The sequence below is a fragment of the Agelaius tricolor genome, unplaced genomic scaffold (assembly GCF_023055355.1).
Source record: "Agelaius tricolor isolate 1412-34295 unplaced genomic scaffold, bAgeTri1.0.p SCAF_8, whole genome shotgun sequence".
NCBI lineage: Eukaryota > Metazoa > Chordata > Aves > Passeriformes > Icteridae > Agelaius > Agelaius tricolor.
This window is the reverse complement of record NW_027269268.1, coordinates 28,070,713-28,097,886: the sequence shown is the minus strand read 5'-3', so window position 1 is coordinate 28,097,886 and position 27,174 is coordinate 28,070,713. Positions and strand designations below refer to the sequence as shown.

General features: G+C 37.6%; 1 long non-coding RNA gene across 2 annotated transcripts; it reads right to left on the bottom strand.

The window, feature by feature from the left end:
- Positions 1-1,516: 1,516 nt before the first annotated feature.
- Positions 1,517-27,035, bottom strand: LOC139592355 (uncharacterized). Of its 2 annotated transcripts, XR_011679992.1 has the most exons (5): positions 26,674-27,035; positions 8,248-8,315; positions 5,455-5,633; positions 2,373-2,510; positions 1,517-2,055 (listed from the first exon to the last, which is right to left on the bottom strand). It is a non-coding gene; the product is annotated as an uncharacterized lncRNA (long non-coding RNA). The 2 variants fall into 2 exon arrangements; XR_011679991.1 differs by having other exon boundaries at positions 1,517-2,510.
- Between the last annotated feature and the right edge of the window lie 139 nt (positions 27,036-27,174).

Below are 27,174 nucleotides of genomic sequence, written 5' to 3'. Positions count from 1 at the left end.
GCTAAATGTAACAAACAGTTGAGACATGACAATAAATAAGGAATTATACAAAAAGGTTAATTTATTTGAAATGAATGAACAATAGGCCAGTATTCCTATACCTTTTCTAACCCTGGATTATCCATGTGGAAAATAACCATTATTCTCCTTCATTGCCTATTTAGTACAAGTTAAGGAAAAACAATGAAACAATTTTAAAGCAATTTTTTAGATACTTGCTTTTTTGTTGTCATGGAAACAAAAAAAACCACTGCCACAGCAAATAAAAAATCAAAGCATCTTCTGCAAGCAGCCATAATTACTCACATATCTGCCTGTCTGTTCATCACCCCAGTATCATTTGTCAAGCTCTTTGGACAAAGATTAATTTTTGGCCCAAAAAGCAGCAAAATGAAATCTCTAAATATCATTATAATTTTAGTAATCCTCCCAGTAATATTACTCCTTATCCTACACTTTGCTTATGTAGTGTTCCCTTTTTCTACACCAAGCGATTGATCATATTGTAAGGAGCTTGTCATGTCAACCTCTCTCCCGTAGATTAGCTAGTTTAGAAATACTTTCCTTTTAAAGGTCAGTATTCATGTTTGGAAGAAAGAGGAAAAAAATTTGATGCAAAAAGCCTGCTGTAGAGAAAGGCATCTAGAAGAAAAGGGATTTTTAAATCTATCTTATTTTCAGAAGTGAGCTAAAGATCAGCAAAGAGCTGCAAATCTCTTGTTATTTTAGCCCTAACTACACAGGATGTTTTCTGTGGCCAAAAAATCTCTTAGGGAAAAAAACTCTTCATGAACTCCTGGCTACAGAGTCATCTTGCAAAATGGAATAACACTGTTAATTGCATAGGAAAATAATTCCCTTTATCAGTATCCCCTTTTGGTTCTATTCTTGTCTTTTTGGTTTAGGGATGAGAATAACACTTCCTAATAAGCTGCATTTAGTATGCTTCTCAGTAACATGATAATGGAGAAATGGGTTGATTTGCTGTGCCTTCCATAATGAAATCTACCTAGCTTTTATCTTTATAGAACAATGATAATTATAATAATTTGCTTTAAACCCTTGTGACAATCCCTCTATTTTATCCAATAGCGTATAATGATGAGCTTACCAGTTTATAAAATACTTTCTTTTCAGATGGATGATAGTCATCCTTCTGAACAGAAACAGAAAAGCAATTTACATGGATAAGAATCAAAACTGCTTGAACCATAAGTTTAAAACAAGAAAATGTAGACTGTTTCTTCAAAGGCATAGTCCAGATGTGAGATGTACAAGCTAAAATGCTCCCTGCTGCAGACAAGTCTAAATTCTTTTGTGTAACAAGTGCACATTAATGTTTCCAGGAACCAGTTTGGGGGTTTTGGGTTTTGGTTTGGGTTGGACTAGGTTTTTTTTATATTTTGTATTAATTAGCTAAATTCTGTAGCAAAATTTTTAAAAACCTTGTAGCAAAAGCAGATTTCTTACCATTGAAAATCAACTGAAGAAAAATAGACTAGGGTAGACTAGGAAGTAGAGTAAGTTATTTATTTGAATGCAGTTTGGGTTTAGCAGTTTAATTTTTTATCAATTTTTTTTTTAATTTGTGGGTAGACACACAAGCATTCTACAAGTACATATTTGAGCAACATAGCACACGTGTTCTAGTGATCAACATAAAGGTAAGCTGAACATGTAATATTGTAAAAATGAACTAGGATATTAACTTACTAAAAGTTATTGGAAATTAGGATCCAGTGGAGTTCTATATACTAGTGTTGAGGTTAAAGACATGAGGAATCAAATATATACAGATGTACAAATTTTCAACAGGACTCTGAAGGTTTATTCCTTTTTCTTTCTTTTTAAACAAAATCTGAAGCATCCCACATACATTTTTGGGTCTTTTGAAAATGCTTTCCCAAGTATTTAGACATCATGGTGGGAAGGGTTTTTTCAAACAAAAAAGAGCAAAGAGCAGATGGAACTTCAAATCTGAAGTGAAGCAGCAGCAAAAGATAGCTGGTGACATCTGAAAGTGACAAGACTGCTGATTGTCATCAAGCAAGTTGCCTAAATTTTAAAGAGGACAGAAAACCTGTTAATTCCTTTATTTTGGGGGGTTTGTGACTTATTAATTTTTTTTTTTTTTTTTTTTTGCATATTTTGACATCCTGCTTTTCAGTTTGGACATGCTTGAGCTAAAGACCTTAGTAACTTTGGGAAAGACCTTTACACACAATTCTATCAGGGCAAATTCACAAAAATGTTGGTGTGTTACTTTGAGATATTGAGTTCATGCCTGAGTTTGTGATTCTAAAGGTCCTTAGATGGGAGTGAAAAAATAACAGAGACATTCTGGGATAATCTTTAGTCAGTCTTTGACTGACCTCTTGGAGAATGACTGGATTTCTATTGTGTGGACATTTGTGGTTGGAGCTGAAGGAGGGGCAGGCTTCCAGGAATGGGAAAGTCTGAGAACAGCTGGAATATGGTTCCTCAGATGCTGTGACAGTATCCGGAAATATCTGTGGTATGACAGAAACGGTGGAGGAGTCATGAGATTATATTATGCACAATTATTACAGCTCTTTTTTTCTGCACCTCATTTAATTTCTTGATGAAACAGAGACTGGGGATCCAGTGTTTTACAGTTTTTCAAAAGGTAAAATATGGGATTAAATCTCAAGTTTACCATAAAGAAATCTCTGAAAAAAGATCTTGCAGTCAACACAGGAAACATTTTCAAATATAAACTTTGCAAGTCCTATTTAAAATAAGTTTAATTAGAACATTCTGGAGACTAGATTTACTAGTATCCATTCTTCAAAATGTTGTACTGATGTTCAAGTATTTAAATTTAAAGGCATAATTGAGCACAATGAATACATTCCCATATGCTTAATTGACATCGTCCTGTCCACCCAATTCTGATTTCTCATTCTCCAGTCTCATGGGCAAACACAGCATGCATCATCTGGCTTCCTCCAAGCTTGGAAAAAACACAGCAGTTTCTCAGTCCTTTACAAATTCTTCTGATCCCATTCAACAAAAAGTGCTGAGACCACCAGAGCCAGCAGTATTTGAGCCCATGTGCCAATAGCTGTGCCAGTGGGACCAAGCCTCTGTAGCCCCAGCAGTACCAGTGCTACAAGATACTGCTTTCAGCCTTGCTCAGCAGAGGCTTCTGCTACAGTCATAGGTGAGAAAGGAACTGATAACTCTGTCCACCTATATTTGTAAGCATGCTGTCCTTACTATAATTAACTCACGTGCCCAAAATACTGAGGTATTTCCTGCTGGGCAAATGTCCTTTACTGAGGTCTTTGGTAACCTTTTACCCTGTGTTCTGCAATCACTCTATCCAACTTCCCTGTGCTTAGGCCAGCTTAGGCCACACTGTCCTGCCCTGCTGCAGTATAGAAACTCAGGATTTCTAGGCTACATCTGAAATTCTCACTCTCTACTTTTTCTTTCTCTGGGTTGAACAAATTTAAGACAAAGCCAGTGAATTACATGATCAATCTCATTTTATTAGCCTTACCTTCTCCTCAATATTTACTGCTTTTCATTATCTCACTTAAGCTGGTGATTTGACAATTATTAGATTTTCTCAGAAACTGTGTTGACAATCATTGAAATCTTCATTATTCACGGAAGAAGAGACTAATGTTTCAGTCTATATTCAGTCTATTCAGTCAGATTTGGAGGTTTCTGCTAAAATGGAGAAGCTTTACTTTTGGCTGGGTCCTTTGTCTAGGCTTGTGTCAAATTTATATTTGATCTTTGACATTGGGATATTATTCTGAAGTTATTCAGTTATTTCTAATACCTATAAAAATCTAATTATTTACAGAACTTTTGTTCTATTTGTGAAAAAAAAAGAATTAATTACCCATTCAAAGAAAAAAAGTATAAAAGGTGTGCTGCTGAAGTGTATAAATGCCACAACTTGATAGAAATTTACTTTGGTAGGTGTTATACAAACCTCCCAACAAGTCAATTGTGTTGCTATAAGACACTGCCTAAGTTCTCATTAAAAGATTTGGCCTTGGTCTCTGAGGTCGGGTCCCAAGAGGCTATTTGATTCCAGATGCAGATGTAGTCTAACCTGCATCTACTCACTACTTTTACCCCTTTCCAGGAAAAGAAATCTGATTTCAGAATTTTCAACATCTAAAAAGAATGCATCCATGAATACAGCAAAGAGAGGGATGAATGTGAGGCGCACTATTAGGAGCAGTGCCTTTGTTAAGGAGACAGCTTTACACCTTGACAACCCTTATGTCTGCTGACACCATTGCCCAAATGTGAGTCACATGTTATCATACACTTGACCAACACAAGCTTTTGGAAAAGTCTATAGTACAGAAGCTAGCTGAGAGGTAGTATGGTGCTGAGACACAAGGAAATGGTTGGAAATGGTTTGGAAGAGGCAGCTGTATAGTGTAGGCTTTGAACATGAACAGATTAATGCCCAAGTAAAAGAGATTAAAGAAAACATATAAACAACCAGCTTGGACCAGGGGAATGATTTTCATCATATTTTTCCAGCAGAACCTAGTGTCCTTCTACTGTAGATTCTGCAAACTTACACTTCTGGGTCATTTTTTCCTAGTCACTATCGTACAACTATGTTTGTAGAACTATTCCTGGTTAATCCTATGCTATGGTACAGCCACTCCTTGCTGTCTGGAAATGAAAGAACATTTCCATGAGCTGCAGATGCCAAAACAAGGAAAGGGTTACTTTAAAAATGGATGAGTGCATTATGGGCTTAGGTTAGGCCTACTAGAAGTGGGCAGAGGATTTTCCTGGCTCCCATAGACAACTTTTATCTCAGCCCATTTATCCTCTGAAGATACTTGAGAAAAGTTCAGGCCCACCCTTCTGAAAGCAGTACTGGTCTGGTCTTCTAAGACTGAACTCTGTAATGCACAACTCTCACAAAAGCAGAAAGGTCTTGGGCAGGTTGAGAAGGAGAAGGACTATGAGTCAGCCTGGGTATCCAGAGGAATCCCCTGCATTTTTCATCGGAAAAAAATTAATAAATCCTGCCTTCGAGGGTGTCTGCAGCTCTGAAGCAAAAAGTGCAGCACTGCTGCTCTGTCTGGTGAACATAAGTGTCCTTCTGTTCCACACTCAGATGCTGCTGGTCAGCTGGGCCATGTCCTGTTCTCAGAATTTGGCCAAGTATAAATATTTACTGGAATTTTTGTTATAGTTTTAAGACAAAGGTCAGCATAAGAGAGCGGACTACGTATCAGTCCTTTTTCCTTCAGAATTAAAGCGCCTTTGTTAGTTTGCAAGAACCTGACCGCGTAAGATTTACTTTCCCTATCTTCAAAGCATGGCCATTTGGCACATAGGAATGGCTCTGTGAGTTCTCCAGCTGACTGATCTCAAAGAAGCTCTGCTAACTTACTCAAGGCCTGTGTCTGACCAAACCACAACAAACTGCGCCCCACATACCTCGTGAAAGAGATGGGAGATCTCTGAAATAAAGGAGAGGGAATGATATTTTGTCATCTGTAAGCATCAACAGAAGCCTCTTCATTGGTACTGGAGCCTGCAGTCAGCATTATATCAGCAGCTGGAACTAACTCCACTCAGAATGCTGATCTCAAATTGCAACTGCGTCGTAGCAAACACTAGAAATCAGGAAGAGGCTGTTAGGGAAATGACCTCCCCTTACCTGCCAGCTGTATAAGAGCACATGTTGTACCTGCACCATCTGTGCATACAGCTTCACTGTAATTTAAAGTGTAAAAGCCATCATATTTTTCTGTCAGGATTCAGGACTCCCTAGTGTACACTAATATGTAAAACACTTTGTTGGTATAAGGTCCAATTGCATGCGCACATATGTCAGCCTTTACTGAGGCTCACTAAGTCATTGTCAGGCAGATGTTGTTTTGCCAGGTGTGCTTTTGTAGAATTTACATCTGGATAACTTTCCCAGAGAGGATTTTTAAATTGGAGATGGGCAAACTCAAAAAGTTTAGAAGTTCAATTAAATTAACATCTAAAAACCTGGATGATTATCTGAACCAAATCAAGATCCCCAAAATAAGAGTATAGGTCTTATAGAATAGAGAAAAATTGTAATATTTCCCTGCCATGATGACTTTAGCCAAATTGTTTTCCTTGTCCCTAGTTTAAAACCTTGTGAACCATATTGCATTCCAATTAACCTAGGTGGAAAATTTCCCACTCTTTTGAATAAAAAAAGGGAAGTTTTAGCTATGTATCTTACAAAGTATATCCAATGCAAAAAGCAGAAACTCTGTATAGAAGTAAGGCTTTAACTTGCCTTTTATGTTTTGATGGGAGAAATAGGATATTGTTACCAATACCAGAGGTTCAAAAGTCACTTTTTCATTTCATGGTCAGAGAGCATTATATTTGTAATTTGGGGGAATTTAATAAAATTCCTCGCTTTTCTGCTGTAGAAAACTAACTAGCCTAAAATGCAAAGAAACATGTATTTGATAGACTTGGGCAGTTTGAAAGGTTGGATGCTAACAAAGACAATTGTTCTCCTTCACATGTTAAGCATTTTAAAGATCTTGACAGGCAATAATAAGAGTTTGACTTGATGACTGGATTTGAGGGAATAATTAGTAATGGACAATTTATTAAAGAGGTATGGCTTATTTCTTCATCTAAAAATACTCCTCCAGAGGGGCAAAAATTGGTGATGGAATTTTCTATCAAGCTTAATAGAAAATTCTTCTCAAGTCAATGAAATTACTCAAAATAATTCTCTCCATTTATTGATTATTTATAATTGTGTGGTGATAATGTCTGATAATATTGCTTCATCGTTAGTCATTCAGTAACTTCTTTTAAAAGTCCAGCATTTTTCCTGTGAAATATTTTTCTTGTATAAATAAAGAAACACCTGTCTGATGGAAGATATATTTGTTAAAAATATGTGAGAATTTCACATAAAAACATTCTAATTCACAGAATTACTTATTGTGATGTGCAACCAAATATTTCCAGAATATTTTTGTAGAATAGAGCAATTAAACTGCAACCATTGAATCATTGGTTTGATTGGGATATGTAAAAATACCATGATTTTTACTGATATAAAGTCATTAGAAGAAAACAATCTGTAAACAACATAAATGTGCAAATAGGAATTGACTGCACTCATATCTTAGGACATGAACATACATTGTTGGAAAACCTTTATTTTGCTACACAAGTTCTCAAAGTTCTCAATGCTACCATCTTTCAGACTGTGTATAGATAGATGAACAAGGACTCTGTAAACTCTTCTCATCTGACAGATTTACTATATTATATATTTTATTATTCAGTGCATAAATGCTGAAAAAAGTGAAATATGATGGAATAACAGAATTATACAGGTTGAAAAAGACCTCCAAGATCATTGTGTCCAGCTTCTGACTGATCACCATGCTGTTAACTAGACCACGGCACTCAGTGTAATTTTCAGTCATTTCTTGAACTTTTCCAGGGATGGTGCCTCTACCACCTCCCTGAAAAGCTTGTTCCAATGTTTAACAACCCTTTCCATGAAGAAATTCTACTTGATGTCCAACCTGAACCTCCTCTGGTGCAGCTTGAGGCTATATCCTGTCATCCTTTCAGGTGATTGTAGAGAGTTACAAGGCTCCTCAGAGCCTGCTTTTCTCAGGCTGAACAACCCCAGCTCCCTCAGCTGCTGCTCATAAGACCCTTCACCAGCTCCACTGCCCTTCTCTGGACTCTCTCCAGCCCCTCAATGTCTTTCTTGCAGTGAGGGGCCCAGAGCTGGACGCAGGATTCGAGGTGTGGCCTCAGCAGTGGCACACGCTGGCTCAAGTTCAACTGTTGTTAATCAGCGCCCCAAGTCCCCTTCCACTGGGGAGCTTCCCAGCTACACTTCCCATCTGCACTGCTGCATGGGGTTGTTGTGACTGGATATATGAGGCTAAATCAGAAAAGGCTGAAGGGCTGTTAGAATAGACATTAAAATTCCAAGAACCACCTTGCTTTCAGATGAGGATATATGTTAAAAAGCAGGTAAGGTGCCATGTTGTCTTGAGATACATCAGAGATGAGTCCTATTGGTCAGTCTTCATCTAGCAAGGTGTTTTTAGGGGTTCTGTTTGCAAGTTAACTGGCTTACATTTTTCATGTATTGCTTATACTAAAAGCAGACTTCTGTGAAGCAGCCTAGGTAGATGTCCTCAAGCTTTTTAAAGGTGATTACCATTAATGCCTCTTGCACGAGGTTAACAGAAATACCTTTTTTTTCCTGAATGTCACACTTCTGGTCACTCTGCCAGGACTCCAATTCCTCTCTTGCAGAAGTTCTGTGAAATGAAGAGCATAAGAAGGTGAAGAGGAGGTTTCAGCAAGTAGTACAGGAACATCTAAGAACAGCTCTGCAGCCAATAAATACCCTGAATAAATAAAAAAATATTCTATAAGATTTTTTTAATATAGTAAATTAAATTACTTTAAGAGAGGCTTTAAGATAGCTTAATTACAATAAATATAAGATAAAAAATTTGTAAATATATATTTAACTTTTCAGTTGACCAGGTGTGTATTTCAAATTTATGGTGAATTCCAGACCATGAACATATCAAAGTGATTTGTTGGTTATTTCAGTCAATCTTTGTGCTACTGTGGTAATTCCTGATTAGTCAGGATGTGAGGTTTGGGATTATGTTCAATAGGGAAAAATAATTAAATTAAAAAGAAAAAAAATATAAATATAAACCCATAGTTGTTATGATAGGTGCAGGACTGACAGTTGCAGAAAAAAACATGCTTGTATTCTACTGGAAAAAATTCACCAATTGTATTTGCTTCCTTTAAAAAATAAAATATTGTTTGTTCGTTTCAGAGCTGGCCTTATTTTTACATGAAAAGTGAATTTTAAGATAAGGCTATATTTTCAAACATAAAAGGATTTTCTTTATCTCACTTCCTGACACTCTGTTTTAGCTGCATTTTCTTTAAAATAATCATTTGACCTTTTAAATTACTAGAACTGGAGATAAAACATCACAGAGCATTTGGAGATGACAGACAACTGATCAAATAATTTTCAGTTGCTCTATCTGTATCTTAAAGCAGTGGTTGCAAAATCCAGCCACATTTGAACAGCATCAATCTGGCTTTCTGTCATTTATGTAAAATTTTTTTTTATGGTCACAGAAATTCGTGGTAAAACTGACCTGTAAAAGAATATCTTTTTCCAGACTGTTATGAGAAAAAAACCAAATAAAACAGGGGAACTTATCCCATTATGTTGGAAATTAGCTCAACCACAAATCAGTGTGCACCTGCTAAAATAATTGTCTCTTTCTGGTGCTCTCCATATGATACTCCTTCACTGTGCAATGCAGTGTAAGTAAATCAGCTATCTTTTAGGGAGACCTGATGGCAATTAAACTTGATTAATAGCTGCTGTGCTTCCAAGGTATTAGTCTTTTCTTCTTTCAACCTTGCTATTAATATGAATTTTCAACCCAAACATAATTTTGTGAAATGTTATGGAATCTGAAGACAGACAGAAGATGTTTAAGAAGACAAAATGAGATTATAGGTCATAGATATCTTTTTTAAAAGTTGAATAAAAATGAATTGAGGTCCAGGAAGATCAGAGAGAAGAACTCCATCTCCTCTTTTGCCAGACCTGGGGCTGAGTCTGTGTCATGCAGTGATAAATTTGATTAGATATGCTGGCAGTGTGGCCAAGATGATTGAGGTCTTCTTCTTGTGACAGATTCCTATGATTTATGTTACATGCAAACTTTTGGTCCAGATAAACTTAATAAAAAAATGCAGCCCTACAGTTTAATCGTGCCAGATATGTGCAATGTGTGCTAAAAAGCACTGCAAAAAGAGCATGGACCACTAGAGGTCTGAGCATGAAGTCAGATGTGTGTTATTGTCTATCCACACAACCTCCAAAGAAGTTTAAAGGAAACACCTTGAGACTTGTGTGGATTTTTATTAACCCTGCACTGTGAATTGATGGAGTGCTGGGAAAAACAAACATAGGCAGAGAAAACATGGGGCCTGCCCTGCACAAGAGCTCTTTATTGACAGTTTATGACATAGGCTTGGAGTGGCCCAATATTGTTCCTACGACCTTTGCCTCCCAAAACTTACAGGCATTTTGAGACTTTGTTCATCCCGTGAGGGCCTGCTGGCCTCGCCACTGCAACTTTCTCCTCGGTGCTGTTCTGAGCATTAATTGTGATCACTGGAGACAATTACAAGGGCTTCTTGCCATCCCTTGACCTAAATTTCTGCCAGCTTCATTTTTCTAATCTACACACAGACCTAGTTCAGGATTGTGACAAATTACACAGGACAGATTAGTAACCGGGTCTACAGTTAACGAAACTTTGAGCTGGCACCCAAATTCCAAGCCCATGTTGATCCAAATTCAAAAAATTCAAAATAGGTTGCAAGAGAGGAAAGGACACACAGCCTATTTTTTTTTTTTTTTTTTGGTCTTCCCCAGGTATAAGGAAAAGCATTGCAAGAAATAAAGCTGTATTGAGCTCATTTGGTTTTTTTGTTCTCTGTTAGCTTGCTATTAAAAAACCAAATTAAGAATGGCTAATTGGTTAAATGCCTGTACATACATGTCTTTTAGTAACGAAAAAATTAGTACAGTTGGGTTTGTTACCTATATGAGTATTAAATGTGATAGGTTAGGAAAGGTATCTCCCTTGATGCCAGTATATCTTTCTGTATTATGCTCTGTTAATTTCTTTTTGCAGTAGCTTTCTTCTCAATTTTCTTCATATCTTAAAAAAAACTGTTAAGAAAGTGGACACAGAAAAAAAAGATTTTGGCTAAATATTCTAAAGCCAAGAGCAGGCAAAATGTAAAAGATCAAGATGAAAATTAAACTTACTTCAAAAGAAATCCAACATTGCTACCAGACTTCATGTTATCTAACAGGACTCATTAAAAGAAAATGGAACAGAGCAGTAAAATAGATAATAAGTACACACTGAGTTCTAGGGCCAATTTTTCTGAGTGATTGAGTTCTTCGAGAGCTTGCAGAGATTAAAAGCCTGCAATCTATTTTCCTTACCACTGTTGTGTCTTGCCAAATCTGTCTTGAGAACTAGAACAGGAAATACCCTCCCAGCAGCTGTATCTGTAGATTTCTCAACTTGGGCTTTTACTCACAAACAGCATTCTGCATTTCTGGGGCATGGTCACATTTTTGCTTCTATTCAAAAAGTTCTCAAATACATCACTTTGGCAATGGATGTTAAATATCTGTCATTCAAAAGAGCAAATAAAATGGAAAATAAAGTTTCAACTAGGCTGTTAAAATATGACAGCCAAGAAAGGACAGCCAGTAGAAAACAAGATCTTTTGAAGTATCAATTCAAGCATAATAATAAATCTGTACAAACTGTAATGTTCTTGTTCCCTTTTTTTTCTTGCCTTCAGCTTCCACATTACAAAATTTGCAATAACTTTTTTTTTAATTGGTAAGTAGATATATGGTTGTTAGAACAAGTAAAAATCACCTGTCAGACAATTCTGTGAAGTGAGCAATTGCAAGAAAATAGTACTACATACACTATTTATAGTCCATATAGGACACTTGGCTCCCAAGAGTGGGACAGCTTAAAATCCTCTGAAAATGAAGATAAATTCAGAATCTGCTATTTTTTTTAATTTAGGGATTAGCTAAGAAATTATTTCTATATGTATAGTCACACCAAATAGTTGCTTCATTAATAAAGTCAAACTTCTCCACAAACCAAAAACTTTTTTGGCATTTGTTACATTCTTGTTTTTTACATGCAGATGGATAGATCAGTTCTCAACTGATCTGTCCATCTGCACTAAGAACCTCTTTTCTGATTGCTTTGATGATCCTTAGTTGCAATATTCAGAGAAATAACAAACAATTAATGTCTTTTTAACTTCTCCGTGCTAGTCTCGTTTATTCATCTCTTTCATGCTCTGATTCCCTGATTCCCCCATTCTATTTCTCTCCCAAAATGCTTTCTTTTTTTAAAAGCAGGTCTTTCTTTGCTCTGATACAATCCTGTCCCCGTTTCTCTGAATATTGTCCAGATCTACTTTATTTGGTTTTGAGATTCAAGGTGTCAGCCGGATTTAAACTGTTGTACAATGAACTAGAGGTTGACATGATCTGTGCAGAATCTGAAATAAGGGAAAATCATAATTACAATGCCAAGATATTCCAAAGAACTACAAGTAGTAATGCTGAAATCCAAATGTTAACTACAGGTTTTCACTTTGGACTTTGTTGCTGGGTTTTTTTAAACCTTTACTTGCATGGTTCCTTCCTTTGGAGGTTTCAAGCACCAAATTTAAAGAACTTTGAAATTCCAGTAAGTGACTATGAACCATTCTGATTTGGAGTTTGAGAAACTACATATTTTAATGGAGTCTGTGCATATCAGTAAAAGACTGCAAAAAAACCCTTCCACTGATCACTTATGAAAATTATACAAAATTCAAGAAACTTCCACAAAACTTCCATAGCAGTTAAATATTTTTTCTCTCTCTCCCTGATCATGCCTTCTGATTGGCATGGTAAAGCAAAATCCAACACCAGCCCAAGCTGCTCTTTTTATAAGATGACAGTCAGGGAGTGGCTCGGCTGATAAGTGCCAAAGTGTTCCAGAAACACATAGACACGGATGCTTTGATTTTAATGCAATTTAAAACACAAGAAAAACTTGCTTGGGGAATAGCCATGCTCTCCAGACTGCTTAATTCTACTATTGCTACTTTCTACTGCCTGCATGCCTCAAAGGCAGCAAATTAATCTTATGTGTGAGCAGATAATGGCTGAGAGTCTACCAAAAAAATAAAAGGAGTTTTCCAGAGCAGCCTGTGGGAAGAAACAAAAGCTTCAATACAGGAAGACAGAAACAGCAGGCAACAAAGCAACAGCGGATGTGGAGTAAAGAGGAAGCAATGAAAAACTGGATTTGGAAACATGGAAAAAATGCAAGAACCCAGAGAACAGAGCAGGAAGACTCAATGGAAAACAGGAAAAATTTTATAAGTAACGGGATCCAGAGTCAAGATGCCAGAAGAGCTAGCAACTTGGCCACCAGAATAAAAAATGGGGGAGATGAACATCCTGCTTCTGTAAAAGATGGAAACTGGGCTGTCATTGATCCACAGGATTCTTGGTATACATGCAGGAGTTACTGAAAGGAAGAGCTGGTGAAGGGCACACAACAAGCACAGAGATGTGAGTGCTAATGAATGGCAGGGAACCTGGGCAAGGTTGGCTTCTCAGGCTGCAGAATAAATGCACAGCTCCTGTGCCATCCCTGTCTCATGAAATTCTGAAAGGTTCTCCTAATCCCTACAGAGATGAATACATAAATTGTTTTGGGAGGGATGGAAGGTGACCCAGAGCCCAATGATCTCCATGCTAAGATGCCCTTCACTGCTCTGTGTCATGTCATCTTGACATTAGGAACATTTGGAAACTATGCAAACAATAAAGTGATTTTATAGCAAATGCTTCAGCTTGTTAAGTAAGCATGTGGGGGACCAGGAAAGAAAGTCTTACACAACATACAAATTTGTGTTCCCTGTCAGCAGTTGTGGGAAGATGACTTAGGAAGGTTGAACCTCTGCCAGTCTGTGTATGAAGGGTAGATGCCTAATTTTGCAGCAGCAACCAACTTTTCAGTACTTACTGTGAAGTGAGAGACAAAAGAGCAAGAAGATGCTGACAGGAACAGCACCACATTCCATGTCCTGCATGGAGCAGAGCTGAGAACTTCACACCCTAATGAACAATTGTGTGATTGAGAAAATGAATCAGATTGCCTCACTACAGAAGTTGCACTGGAGATGGTACCTTGTCCCCATCATTTTTTGTCTTTGGCCAAGCTGATCTTTATCCAATCACCTGCATGTACAGATACCAGTTATCTCCTGAAGCTTCTGAGATGTAAAATGCCAGACACTTGCCTTCTGCTTCACACTAAAATATTACCCATTTTTTCTGTCTGGAAGTTATTGAAAAGCATAGAAACCAAAAATCCCTACCACTGTGAAAACACTACCTTCACATTACAGAGTTGATTTTTGCTTTTCAAATCTTCAAGAAGTTGCATCTTGAGTTCAAGAAACCACTGAACTTCAGGCCCAAAAATACCCTTCATGACTCAGAAGTATTGTGGAAATGCAACTGAAAAATTTAGACATCACAGTTCCAAGTAGCTGGACACCTTGGACAACTGGACAGCACTTCTGCACTGCCAAATGTCTTTATTGAGTCACAAGATATAATTTTAGGAATGATTATCACACAAGCTGTTAAGCAAAGCCAGTTATGGACAACTCAGTTTTTCAAGCATTGCTTTTAGTGACCTAAAAGTGAATGTTTATAGCCTATCATCAGATGCATACATTATATTGGCTTATAAAAGTCCTGGAAGAGTCTACTAGAGCCAAGCAGAATTTAATCACTAGGAAAGTATTTCCAGTCATTAAAAAGAGCATATGTGTCTTGGAAAACTTGATATGTAGAATTCTAGTGGAGGGAGGGGGAGAAACAACAATATTTTACTCATTAAATGACTTCTCTGATGTAGTATTCTAAACTGTGCATGGATACACAGCAGTTCACGGAAAACACATTTGCATCAGGTTCCAGGAATTGGATTCTTTTTAGTATTCTTTGATGGAAAATGAAGGCTTGGCTTCTTACCAGATTATTTGCTCTATGATAAATGTAAAAGTTTTACAAGCTCTGAAGGATTGTGGACAATCATTCCTGAGAAATTTGATCATCACTGAAGCTGTTGCAAAAGTTGAAGATATGCTACCAGCTCAGTAATCCTATAATTGAGATGTGGACATAGAAGTTGCACGAGAAGACTAATGTAAAGGATATTTATTAATAGTGAATTAGAAATTCAATTACATACCTCCACAGCAAACAAGGTCTCCTGGAAATAGCATGACAGTGGCACACTTTCAGGACATCTGTTATCTTCAAGCTGAGCTATCAGTTGCCTTGCTTGAATTACACTAAACTGATAGAATTTCTACAGTCAACACTACTTCCAAACTTTTATTTGCACCTCTCTTTCTGTCTCTGATATCCTAATCTTTTGCAAAAAGTTTAAATACCTTCTCTTGGCATTAAAATAGAGAGGGATGTTATTTTAGCATCACTAGTTTCAGATTTAAGATTACTAAATGGTGTCAGTGTTTCCAGATTTCTGTAATATTACATAAATTTGGGCAGTATTGCAGTATCAGAATTATTTCATTCTTCTTTTATGCTGTCAACATGCTCTCTCATAGACATTTACTTTGGGATGGAAATCTATGCATAGTGCTAGAAGTACAGTGGGTATATATGCTGCAGAATCTTCACCGCAATACTTTCCTAAGTGGATATTCTGAAGGTTCATGCTGGGTTGACGTTTTTTTGTCAGTGGAACTGATAAAATACTTTGTCTCCCTACCCAGCCACATATTTTGAGAAAACTGGGGGGGTATTTTCATCTTTTCTCCCTCTACAAAATTTTGGCTGAAATGGAAGTTATTGAAGAAGTAAGAGGGAATGACAGGTTTTTTCTGACAGAGATACAGACATAAAACATAAGTTAATAAGACATTTCCTTAGGAAAATTCCAGCCCCTTTATCTCTCACTGAGTGAGTCACTTTTGCCCAAGAATGTTTGTGTTTTCTCTGTAAGCAGTTAGGCTCTGTTATCCTCGTATCTCTCCTGTAAAGATTTACTGTCAAGTGGAAATTCATGGAGGAAATAGGCACCCTAGAAGAGAGGGTTTTTCAGTGGAGACTGTGTGACTTCAGAGAAATGTTTTGCAGCATGTTGGTTGAGCATAGAAACACACAGAGTTACCAATTCCTCTGCTGAGTCATGATAATAATGCATGCTAGAGCCCTGCATAGAGAAGGCAGCAACGTGGGCATTCCAGTGAGATTGTTGAGGGTTTACTTTAAGTAAACTTAATAGATAGATCCTAGGTCCAACCAAAGTTCAGGTGGGTTTGACATGTTTCACTCTGGGGCTTACAGGAAATAAAAAAATACAGTCCAGTTGAATCAAAGGAGCAATTGTATATTGGCAGTTATTTTAGAATTAGTGAAATTCATGTGTTCCATTTTTCTCACCACACCTGCAATGAATTCTAGCTACCCTCAGTGTTTCTGACACAGTTTCAATCTAGCCAAAGAAGGTAATAGTATGCCTGGCATCCCTGCAGCTTGGATTATCATCTTATGGCAGCATAGCTGACATAACTAAATTAATTTGACTTAAGAATTCAGAGAAGTCTTGAACTGTTGTCTCGTAGATGACAAACCAGTGCCTTATCAGCTGAGCTACTCAGATCCAGTCTGCAGTGCTCTTAAGTGTGATTTCATCTAAGTAATGTGTTGCTGAGTCTAATGTCAAATGGATCTATCACATTACAACCTTTTCTAATTAAAGGAAAAAAAGATTAAATGTATGTGACCAGTGATTTAAAAGGCTGTCGTAGATTAATAGCCAGCATTTTTCTAACAATTTCAAAGTGATTTTATCATTATTCCTTTGAGTAGAAACAAATATCTTTTATTCATTTTTTGCAAACTATATGAAGATAGGGCAGACTCTACTACATTTTTCTTGCAAAAATAAACTTTAAGTCTGTCCATTAATTTCACTGGTTTTATTGGAGAATTAATGTTCATATTGCACCAGTTTAATCCCCCATGAAATCTTAGCATTTCCCATTGGCTGGCCACAAGCCAAATGATACAGAATTTAGACTATTAAAGGTTTTGAATGTGGGTGAGTAACCCATACCAAGAATATTTCAGTATTTCTTAGAAACAGGCTCTATTTTTCTTCAAGTATATTTGTACAAGAAAAAACAAGACTCATCTGAAAAATTTCACAGGAAGCCATATCCTTTGATTTTTTTCCCTTTTTGAATTTGCAATGGCCTGTATCACCTGATGGTGCCAACAACTGTGCTTTTAAGAAAAAGTGTCATGCAAATGTAGTACATCTCCTGAACTGTTGAATTTTGGTCATCTAAACAGAGTCAGTGCCCAGATACTCTGGGTCAGACTGTCATTTAGCCTCAGAATTAAAGATTTCCATGACCTAAAAGTGCTTGTTAAAACTATATGTAACCTACTCTTTGAGGAGTGTTGCTTCTTTCCAATATCAAACCCCTAATTCTCTTTTTGGCCTAAATCCTTTCCCAAGACAACCTATGCCCTGGGAATCCTACTTCCCACTAAAACTTATTTGGTTTATCCTTCTCTGTCATCCCTGACAATGTAAATGTTCCCAAATCACTCAAGCATCAGATATGAGAAGGTAATACTTCAAGCAATCTGGAGATCTTAGTTGCAGATCTGAGTCCCATAACAGTCTCAGATGGGTCTTAGTCCCACAGCACTTCAAAGTATAATAATAAATCAAGCATTAAGGCATCTGTGCAGGGAAAAAAACCTACCATATTCTAATTTTAAAAGGAAAAATTGAAGAATATTAGCAGAAGTCCCTTATTGAAAACCAAAATTGGAGCACAGATTAACAACAGACTTAAGACATGGAATTACCAAAAAAATTATTTCATCATTCCATTCATTCCATCGTAAAGAAAATGACTATATTTTTTCAGGCTAGTCCACATGCTTTCAAAAAACAGGAGGCTAGTCAGTATGTTTTCCAAATTACTAGATACAGTGGTAATCTCTGTGGATTTCAAAAGCCAAAACAGAAATAGTGGAATTTATCCCATCTCAGAGGGACATTGCAAATTATTTTTCACTGTACCTGTTGAAAACTCTCTTTTCTTAAAGTAACAAGATATCTCAAGCCTTATTTTTTTTAATAAAAGAGAAATTCAGATCTAAAAAAAGGCTGATTGTTTATTTACATGTACAAACCAGAAATATATTCCCATGTTACACAGATATTTAATTAGTTGGTTTCTGCAAATGTGTGATTAATTTCATTTCTTAGCATATTTTATTTTTTTTTTAATTCTTCTCCATGTTTGCATTTCCTCACACAGAAAGGGTATCTTTATGTTTTGCTGAACTGATTACATCTCCCTTTGGAGCTCAGCACATCTTTAATTACTACCAGATCTTCAAATATTTTCGGAAGGTTCCCGTTAGAACGATCGTCAGCCATTTGTTTCCTCATTCTCCAAAGGAAACTTTGAGCAGAGGCTCTCACCCAGTAGTAACATTGACACATTAACTTTCCTCAGCCACCTCACTCAGACTACTTAGCCTGGCTCCACCAGGGCTGGGAGCCTTAATCAGATATCATACTAAGGAAAGCTATGTCAGTAATGATGTCAGATGAATGGTGGTCACATGGCAACAGCCTCATTTGAAGCAAACAGTGCCACACTTGTTTTTAGGCTACTTTATGACTCAGCTGAAAAATGACTTTGTTCACAACAAAACACCACTAATGTATGAGCTGTTACCATAGGATTTTAGCACGTCTACTGTTTTCTCAACATTCTTTTAATATACCTAACTGGACAAACAGTGTAAATATCATTAAACTACACATATTATCAAAGTCATCAATCAGCATGTGAGCTAACCAGATGAAACATTGGCAATCCCTTCTGGCATTTTGAATCCTCAAAGAAATGGTATTATGGAAAATATATAATGGAGAATATACTTTAATTTTCCACTTTGATTTGGCATATACCAGATTCACACACACAGCAGAATAGGGAGACACAGTCAGCTCTCCTGCTAGGTCCCAGAAGTGTGTTTTTCCCTTCTCTGCTCTGGATATCAGTGGGCTGGTAGGATATAAAGAGGGCAGAATAATGAGACTGAGCAGGAGGGAAGAATTTGCCCTCTGGCTCCACTCACACTGCAACAAAACAGAAGCCCCAAAGTCTCCTGTCACTTAAACTCCCTTTCCTTCCCTGGCTTCTGAGGTAAAAATGCCCCTTGCTATTTCTCATATGCATTTCAGTTAGTGCTCTTGCTCCCAACATGGGATTACAGGCAAGCACAACTTTTTCATTGGGAAGAACTGGAAAGCCCACTGATTTCTCAGGAATTCTGACATTCTTGGAAGCAGGCCACATCAACACAACAGTACAGCTTGGTTAAAAATTAAAGTTTAAATGGCTGGTCGTAGACACTTGCTTAGAGAAGATAAATCTCAAATCCAGCTACCAGAAATTATTGCAATTAAAATTTCAAGTGGCCACATCCTTGGGCAGGCAGCTACATTTTCCTGTTAGTGTTACTCAGCCCAAGGCCTCACTGCCTCTGTGGAGAGCAGGGAGAGCTGCAGTGCCTCTCATGGGCATCCTGGTTTAAATTCCCCCTGAAGCCGTGGTACTGGCCTGCAGTGAGAGCCTGAAATCCACATGGGGTCACAGATCTCTCTGTTTGGTCTGCAGCGCTTATTCCATTTCAACTACTGATCAGGAAGGAAAATTTTTGTGTTTAACCAACCGGGGAGCAGGAATAACAGCAAAGACAACAAAAACAAGTTAACAAAACCCAATTCAGGGTAATGAGTGGTCAGAAAAAATTGAAAAAAAAATTCAGTAAAGCTCTATTATGGAAGACTGTGTGGAAATAAAGAATCCTCAAACAGAAAGCAAGAAAAAATATTCAGGTATTTTCAGCGAGTAACTAAGTCATTCCTACCTTCTAGTATGAGGACAGGGACTGCAAATGCATGCTATAGTATATTCTGCCATAAGAGAAAATTTAAATTTTAACTAGTGACCCTGGAGCCTTGTTGGCATAGACTTTGGATTAACAGAAATTCTGAAAAATCTGTCTTTTAAACCCTGAAGTTCCAACAATCTGTAATAGATTCTGGGCACAAACTGCATATCATTCATACAGCTAAGCCTTTAGCACTGCTACTATTTTCTGTTGCCTTCTGGCACCACTTAGTAAGTTCCAAATGAATGAATTCTCTATCCACTGGTATATAGTGGGAGGAGAAAAATGCAGACTCTCTGCACTGAAAAATAACATGCATGCTTCTCTTACCTTCCCCTCTCAGCTCCTCTGAAACATAAATAGCCCTCAGAAAGATACACTGATTTCACATTGCTAACCAAAAAAACAAGAAACCAAAGAATTGTTACATTTCTATGAGGCATTTTATTTTCAATTACTTTTATTTTTTACAGAACATTACAGCAAAAATTTTTGAAACCAGAAAGGATCAGCCTTTCCCACTAGGCCAGCACAGATATTACTCTAAGTAGTCATGTTGGACCTCCTGGGCTGCACGAAGTCCCAAGAGGCAAGCTGAGCATGAATTGACTGAGGAAAGTACTGTGGAAATCAGGAAAGAAAATATGTGAACTAGAAGAGTATAAAGAAAGCATGAGATGAAGCAAGTGTCATCCAAAAACTGCCCAGAAGAGGTGAGGTCTCACCAACATAGTCAAAACGCTCTTGTAAATCCATATGAGCTTTGAAAGGTTGTGATCCAGTTCTGAGAGAAGGAAGATCACTTACAGCTCCAATAGGGTTTGTTTGTGTTTGGTGAGTATTCTCATGGAGAACTACAAGGAAGAGAGCTGCAGTGGCTTTTTTTTTCTTTTTTGGGGGGGGTGTCTTTATTTTTTTTTTGAAGCTAAACCATCAGCATTTTCTCTTAAATGAATTACTTCCGTCATCCAGTTTTGATCCTCTGTTTGGTTCTTTCCTGCAAAGTTAGTGGAAGTAGCTGCTTTGGAATAAAACAAAAAAAAACCAGCAAAAAAACAAAAAAAAGAGCAGGAATAAGCATATGAGCAGCAAGGATAACCACATCAGGGCAAAGCAGAGGTTTACACTAGCACAGGATACTGTCTTTGACAGCAGACAGTGGCAGATGCCGAGTACAGGAGATAAGAACGAATACGCACATGATGATGTCCCCCCAGAATGATTTTCCACCTTCCATTAAAATGATTTGTACATATGGTGGATACAGGATGGCAAAACTTCACTGAACTGATGCAGATGGCAGAGGAAAAGGGTACCATAAGTCCATCTCGCATTTATTGCTCCAGACATACTTGATATATCCTACTTGAACTTGCATAAGTTGCACAGCTAGTGAAGGCTGCAGGAATTATATGCTCTCTACACAAAGACTTTGCTTCCTTTTTTAATCTGAGAACCATGTAACAGGTATGAGATTAGGTTTATGCTTACACAATGAATATAGTTCCATTAAAAATACACAGAATATTGCTGATTAACAGGACCACTATTAAATGTACTTTTTATGGGATCACTAGCTGTTCTCCTTGACCATTACACCATATAAAAATTGTCTTTTAATGGAAGAATACTGTACAGAGACCAAAATAGAAACCGCTAAAACAAACAAGATAATTATCTAAATTTTATAATATCACTCATAAAACGTCTGCCTTTTCCCTTTATGAGCTTGATAGATTAAATTTAGGGCAGATGTTTCATATAATTTACTCAGAAAACAGGAAAATTATTTTAAAAAAGCTCATAAAACCTACAAAAACACAAATGAAACTAATCTAAAACATATGCAGTCTACAGATTTAAAGGAAAAGTTTGTTATTCCTGAAGCTATGGATAAGGATGCTTAAGAGATAAAACCATCTCTCCCACACATTTTATAGCATTAGATATTCTGAACTGCTTTGGACAAACAAAGGCCCCTCTAAATTTAGGGTACATGAGGTAGCTCTGGCTACTTTCCCAAAGACAAAGAGGAACTCATAGAAACACAAACCCTGCTCCTCGGTGCACAGAAGCCAATCTGTGGTATCTTAATTGAATTATAGAAGTACCTGCTGTAGCATGAATGTTGTGGAAGAATAGCAGGTAAAAGTATTACATATTATCTGTTTATGCACTATAAAAAGAGGAAAAGGAGCAAGTGCCATGTCTTTAATCCTCCAAAGAAAAAGAACCTCTTCACTGTCAAAAGATACTGAGATGAAATACTGTTTTACATGGAAGGTATTTATCATCAGACAAAGACATATAGAGGCATGTTTCATGAACATTTTGAAAAATTTTGTTATGAAGGCTCAAAAGTCTCCACACCACAAAACTCAATTTTCAGAATAGGTCAGCTACAGAGACACGAGGGAAAACAAGTATACTGTGTGCTGTCTTGTTGCAAACTCTTGTAGCCCAAAGTCATCGGTCAGAATATAGTTTATTGTTACCTGAGTTTATATATTAACTGTGTTGTGATATTCAGTTAAGTGAGCATAAGTTCTGGCAGTGCTTCTGGCAGGGCTGTTAGTGGTGGCAAGCAACATTTTTGGTTCCACTGTAGACTGACCCATAAATGCTGTGAAAGGTAAAGGTCTCTAAATGTTTGAGTGTGAGACTTGTAATGCTGGAGGAAAGAGAGATGTATTTTTGAAATAAAATTTTCCCAGTCCCAATCCAAGTGCTGATTCCTGCACTTGATGAGGGCAGGAAAGGAACTGAAACACTACACCCAGCTGAAGGCTTCTGTGTTACACCCTCAGTTTGCAGTGTAAAACAAATTATTAAGCAGAAAAAAATCAAATAGAAAAAATCCTTTTTACAAGATTATCAGAATGTATAAGAATATGGAATCCGTCATATTATTATTCACTTATATGTTAGTAAAAAGCACTGAACTAAAGAATCTCTGTAACACACACCCCCTGGGAACAAAGTTTAGGCATAAAATAAATACAGGCACTGTGCTGACAGTAGTCACGGATTTCAGGATCACAAGAAAAGCAATAAATATTCTAAGCCAACCTGCATGTTTTAAAAATACCCAAAACAATAGGTAAAGTATTCATTTCTCAGTCCCTGAAGTTCAGAGAGATGGGTACTGCGGTGGTTCTGCCTAAATCCTGCCCTGCATTGAAACAGATCAGCTAGAGGGCAAATCCTGCTGCTGTTGGGTTTGAACACTTTCTGTGCAGAAGCAAAGCTTTCTCTTCCAAGACTTTACCCCATTGCACTTTGTTCCTGCTGGCAACACATCACAGCCTGTTTTTGTGAGCTTGATAAAGAGGATTTGGCATTGGAGATACATGCTGTGTGTGAGATACCAAATGAAAGTAGCAAAGGAATGGATGAAAGCTACCAAGTGTTGCTCAGCCACCCTGTGTATCATCTGAGAAAGACAGGCCAGCTGCAAACAGAAGAACAAACAAGCCTGCCTCAGACTCTTGGGGCAGCAGCAATTAACTCAATGAACTGAAATGTGCTGTGATTCCCTCTCACAGAGCAGAGCTCCTTCGAAGGCAAACAATTGCCCTCCTAATATTGAATCAAATATTTTCCAATGTGTGGCCTTAATAAAAGCTGTGGGACAATTCCTCTTTCAGAACACATCGGGTTACAGCAATACAGGAACAAAAGTGCAAATGGTTTATGATGGGTAGTATCAAAACAATGCAGGACAAACTAGCTCAAATACCTGATCTGAGGTAGGAAAAACAACAAGTTTGCACTGATGTGGCATAAACACATGATCTAGAATAGATATGGCCAAGGCTCCAAAAAAAGCTGCAAAAATAGTTAATTTAGTTCACATGTCAGTTCTTCCACAGACCATAAATAAGCTTCAAAGAGTTATAAAACCAGTCAGTAGACACCAAATGCATGCAATCTTGGGGTAGTGCTAGTAAAAGTACATCACCACCTCTCTGCTGCACAGAAAAATTAGGTAAATACTTCATTCATACATGCATATACACATTGCATACACACATTCACTTCACAGCATTTCTATGGTTTATTAGGTACTGGCACTAAATAAAGTTTTGTAAACATTTTCATTTCATAATTGTTAGTGGTAAGGAGAATATTTGTGGTGCATGGTCACTAAGCAAACAGAGTGAAAATACTTTTACAGGGAATATAAACAGTTTTATAGAGTATCAGAGAGCAAGAGGAAGCTGCAAATATAGAGCACCAGCAGCTGTTCTGGGGCAAGGCAGCTGCTCTGGATCCATCTAGTAGCAAAGTCTCTTTGGGCAAACAAGTGGGTGGGGGACTGTGTAATGGAATATAGCAACTTTTAAAGTGGCATAACTCATAAACGGATGAGAGGACTTCTTTCTCTCTTTTTTATATTATTTTTAATAAGAATTGGGAAAGTGGCCCAAAACTGTTCCTGGATAATCAGTTGAATAAAATACTGGATTTATTACAGTGTTATTGACACCCTTTCTCAATCTATTTTCCATGAATATTCAGTTTAATTGTAGGAAAGCTTGAAATAACAGACACCAGAGCTGGTGCAAGAACATCTACATTTCCACATTATATATATTTTTATATTATCCAAATCCTTAGAGATTTATTTTTTCTGCCACAAATAAATAAAAAAAACACTGGAAAACTATGCATGCAGGAAAATTTATTATGAACACTGAAGATATGTTTGCAGGAAGCTTTCAGCAAACACCTGGGAAAGCAGATATACCGTAGATTAGCCATGTTGGCTTGTGGGAAATTTATCAATTAAAGAAATAGATTATATTTATAAAATTTCTTACTCAGCTCCAGTCTAACAAGTATACTAGACTGTTATGCTGCAGCCAGGGCTGCTCATTCAGCAAGCAGTTGTTTCTTCTCTTGAGGTTGCTAGAGTGACAATTGGTTGCCAACAGTATATTTTTGTGGTAACTAATGACTACAGGTTTTTTTCATTCTCAGAAATGTTTTCTGGGTGCAAGCACCAATCCCACTGTGTGTGTTGCCATGAGCTGGTATTTCACCCTGCGTGCCAGGCACTGTCTGTGTGCCTCTGTTCAGAGGGCAGGACTTCAGTTGCTGGAAGCTCTGCGGCCTCTCCTCGCCCATGGGTTTCCATAAATGCTTCTGTTTTGCCTAGTAGTAGATCTCTTTCCGTGACAACCAGAAGTAAATAGGTTATATGTTCTCCAGACAGCTGCTGTAATATATTGTGGAATACAAACCCAGCAGCATCAAGGCTGCCTTACAAGTAACATAACTACATTAACTGGAAGGAAAATTGATTTTTGACTTCAGCTACCAGAAGGGAATGGACACAGCAATGACATTTTCTGGTTCCTGCAACACACCTGCACAGCTCAGCTGGCCCTTTTCACTTGGGTGAAAGAGGTGCTGCACTTTCATGCTAGTCTGCCCTAAGCACAGTTGATGCAGAGGATCTCTCATAATGACTGTGAGAGAAAAACATGCCTTTGATCCATCCTCATTGCCAGATCTCTGTAAGCTGAAGATTTTATCCAGCTGGGAGTCTACCTTATTTTTGACAAGACAGAGAGAGGCCGGTGGTCCTAAATCATGACAGCAGCGACTTTTACAACAAACCATCTTCATTTTTTTCTTGTATTTACATTGTTGGTACGGTTTTAGTACAGTGCATTTGTAATTGTGAAAAATTATCTCAATGCATGAGATGGCCCTTTGGGGATTCCTCGGAGACAGCTTTGCAAAGAACCCAAGTTTCATAACTGTCATCAACAAAAGACAGAAATAGTCCCTTCCATCATATGTTCATCTGAATCTTGTGTAACAAATGGCCACCACACTCCATAGCTGATATCCCCAGTTATCAGCCAGATTTCTGCCAAACTTTTATTGTTATCCTTGGCCCATTAGCCTAGAGATATTAAGCTCAAACATTTCAGTACAGTTCCTGCTGTATTCCAGTTGGAGAACAGTGATTCATTATGCATTTCTCTCAGGAAGAACAGATCAACTATGGGCATCATTTACAAAACCTAATGAACTGCAGGCCTGGCTTCTTAGACTAAAGCATTAATTACTTCTTTTTAATAACCTGTTTCTCAGTAATCAACAGATTTCTTGACAATAGGTGTGGAGTAGCACCTTGCACAGACTTTTGGAGAACACTAATGCTGTACTGAATCTGCACCATAAAAGCATCCTTGTGCTGTAGTTTCATAGCTGTCTTTTACTCTTGTTTAAAAGAGCATAACTATCAATAACGCTTTGTTCAGTACGTGTGTATATAATAATGTATATGAGTCCATCATTATGGTGTTCACTGTGGAAATAATGCAGTCATACAAAAGACACATTGCTCAAAATAAAACCTAAGATAAATAAAGGAAGCTATAAAATGCTCTGTTGGGCCCACTTCTGGACCTATTTAAAGTCAATGGCAAAGTTCCCACTGACCCCAAGCAGGAACTAGCTCCTTTTTCTCTTTCTAGATTTGTTTAGAAAGAAATATAATGACAGACTTGAAAGGTAAGGTGAAATATTTGGGGAGAGGGAGAGAAAGAAGAAAAAAGGAAAAGAAATATAAAGGGGACAAAGGAAAATAAAAATCTGTATTTTTACCATTCTGCATAGGATGTAACAAGAATTGCTTAGGGTGGATTTTTTCAGATTTTCCATGTTCTGGTTTTGTCAGAATATTTTAATATTTTATTGCTTGCATTTCTTTCCTAGCTCTTTCCACCCTCTTCTCCGTGGGCACTTCTACTGACCCCAAAAAGCATGTGGTGCTTCACAAAACTAAAAATGTGTTTGCCATTAAATATAATGTGTAAAATCTTACAATGCTTTCAGAAAAATAACGCTCACATATCCAAAATGAGGGGAAAATGGTACCTAATCATACATATAATTCACAACATTTATTTCATCGGTAATGAGTGTTGTCAGGTTTTTCCTACGTTGAACAGCCATACCTGAGGGGCACAGCATTAAAGGGCACATTCACCGCTGACATAAATGGTAACCACGGCCACTTCAGTGAAGTTATCTCCAATTAAGCCAGCCATTACATTCACTTCAAGGTATGCAATACATTTTAAATGATAGAAGCAAGTCCAGGAAATGCTGAGTACTTCTACGAACCCTTCTTCATGTGTGACTCCCCCTGGACCCAGGTTCCTTTCCTAAACCCAGCGGTTCTGTGGTAAGTGCGATGGTCAGCGCTGTGTCCTGTTTACCGTCGCAATTAACAAAGCGACATTCAGCGAGAGACACCAAAGAGCCTGCTGCACTTAAAGGGCTAAGGAGAGGTGATAACAGCCCTCGCTTCGTTAAGGCTCACTGCCCAACTTTACTGAAAATGTAGTGACAGATAAAACATAAATCAACATCCTTATCATTCTGGCTTCCTTGCCTGCCAAATGGGGGTTTAGTTTATCAGCGACCTGCAGGCCCACTGGCGGCCTTTACACTTA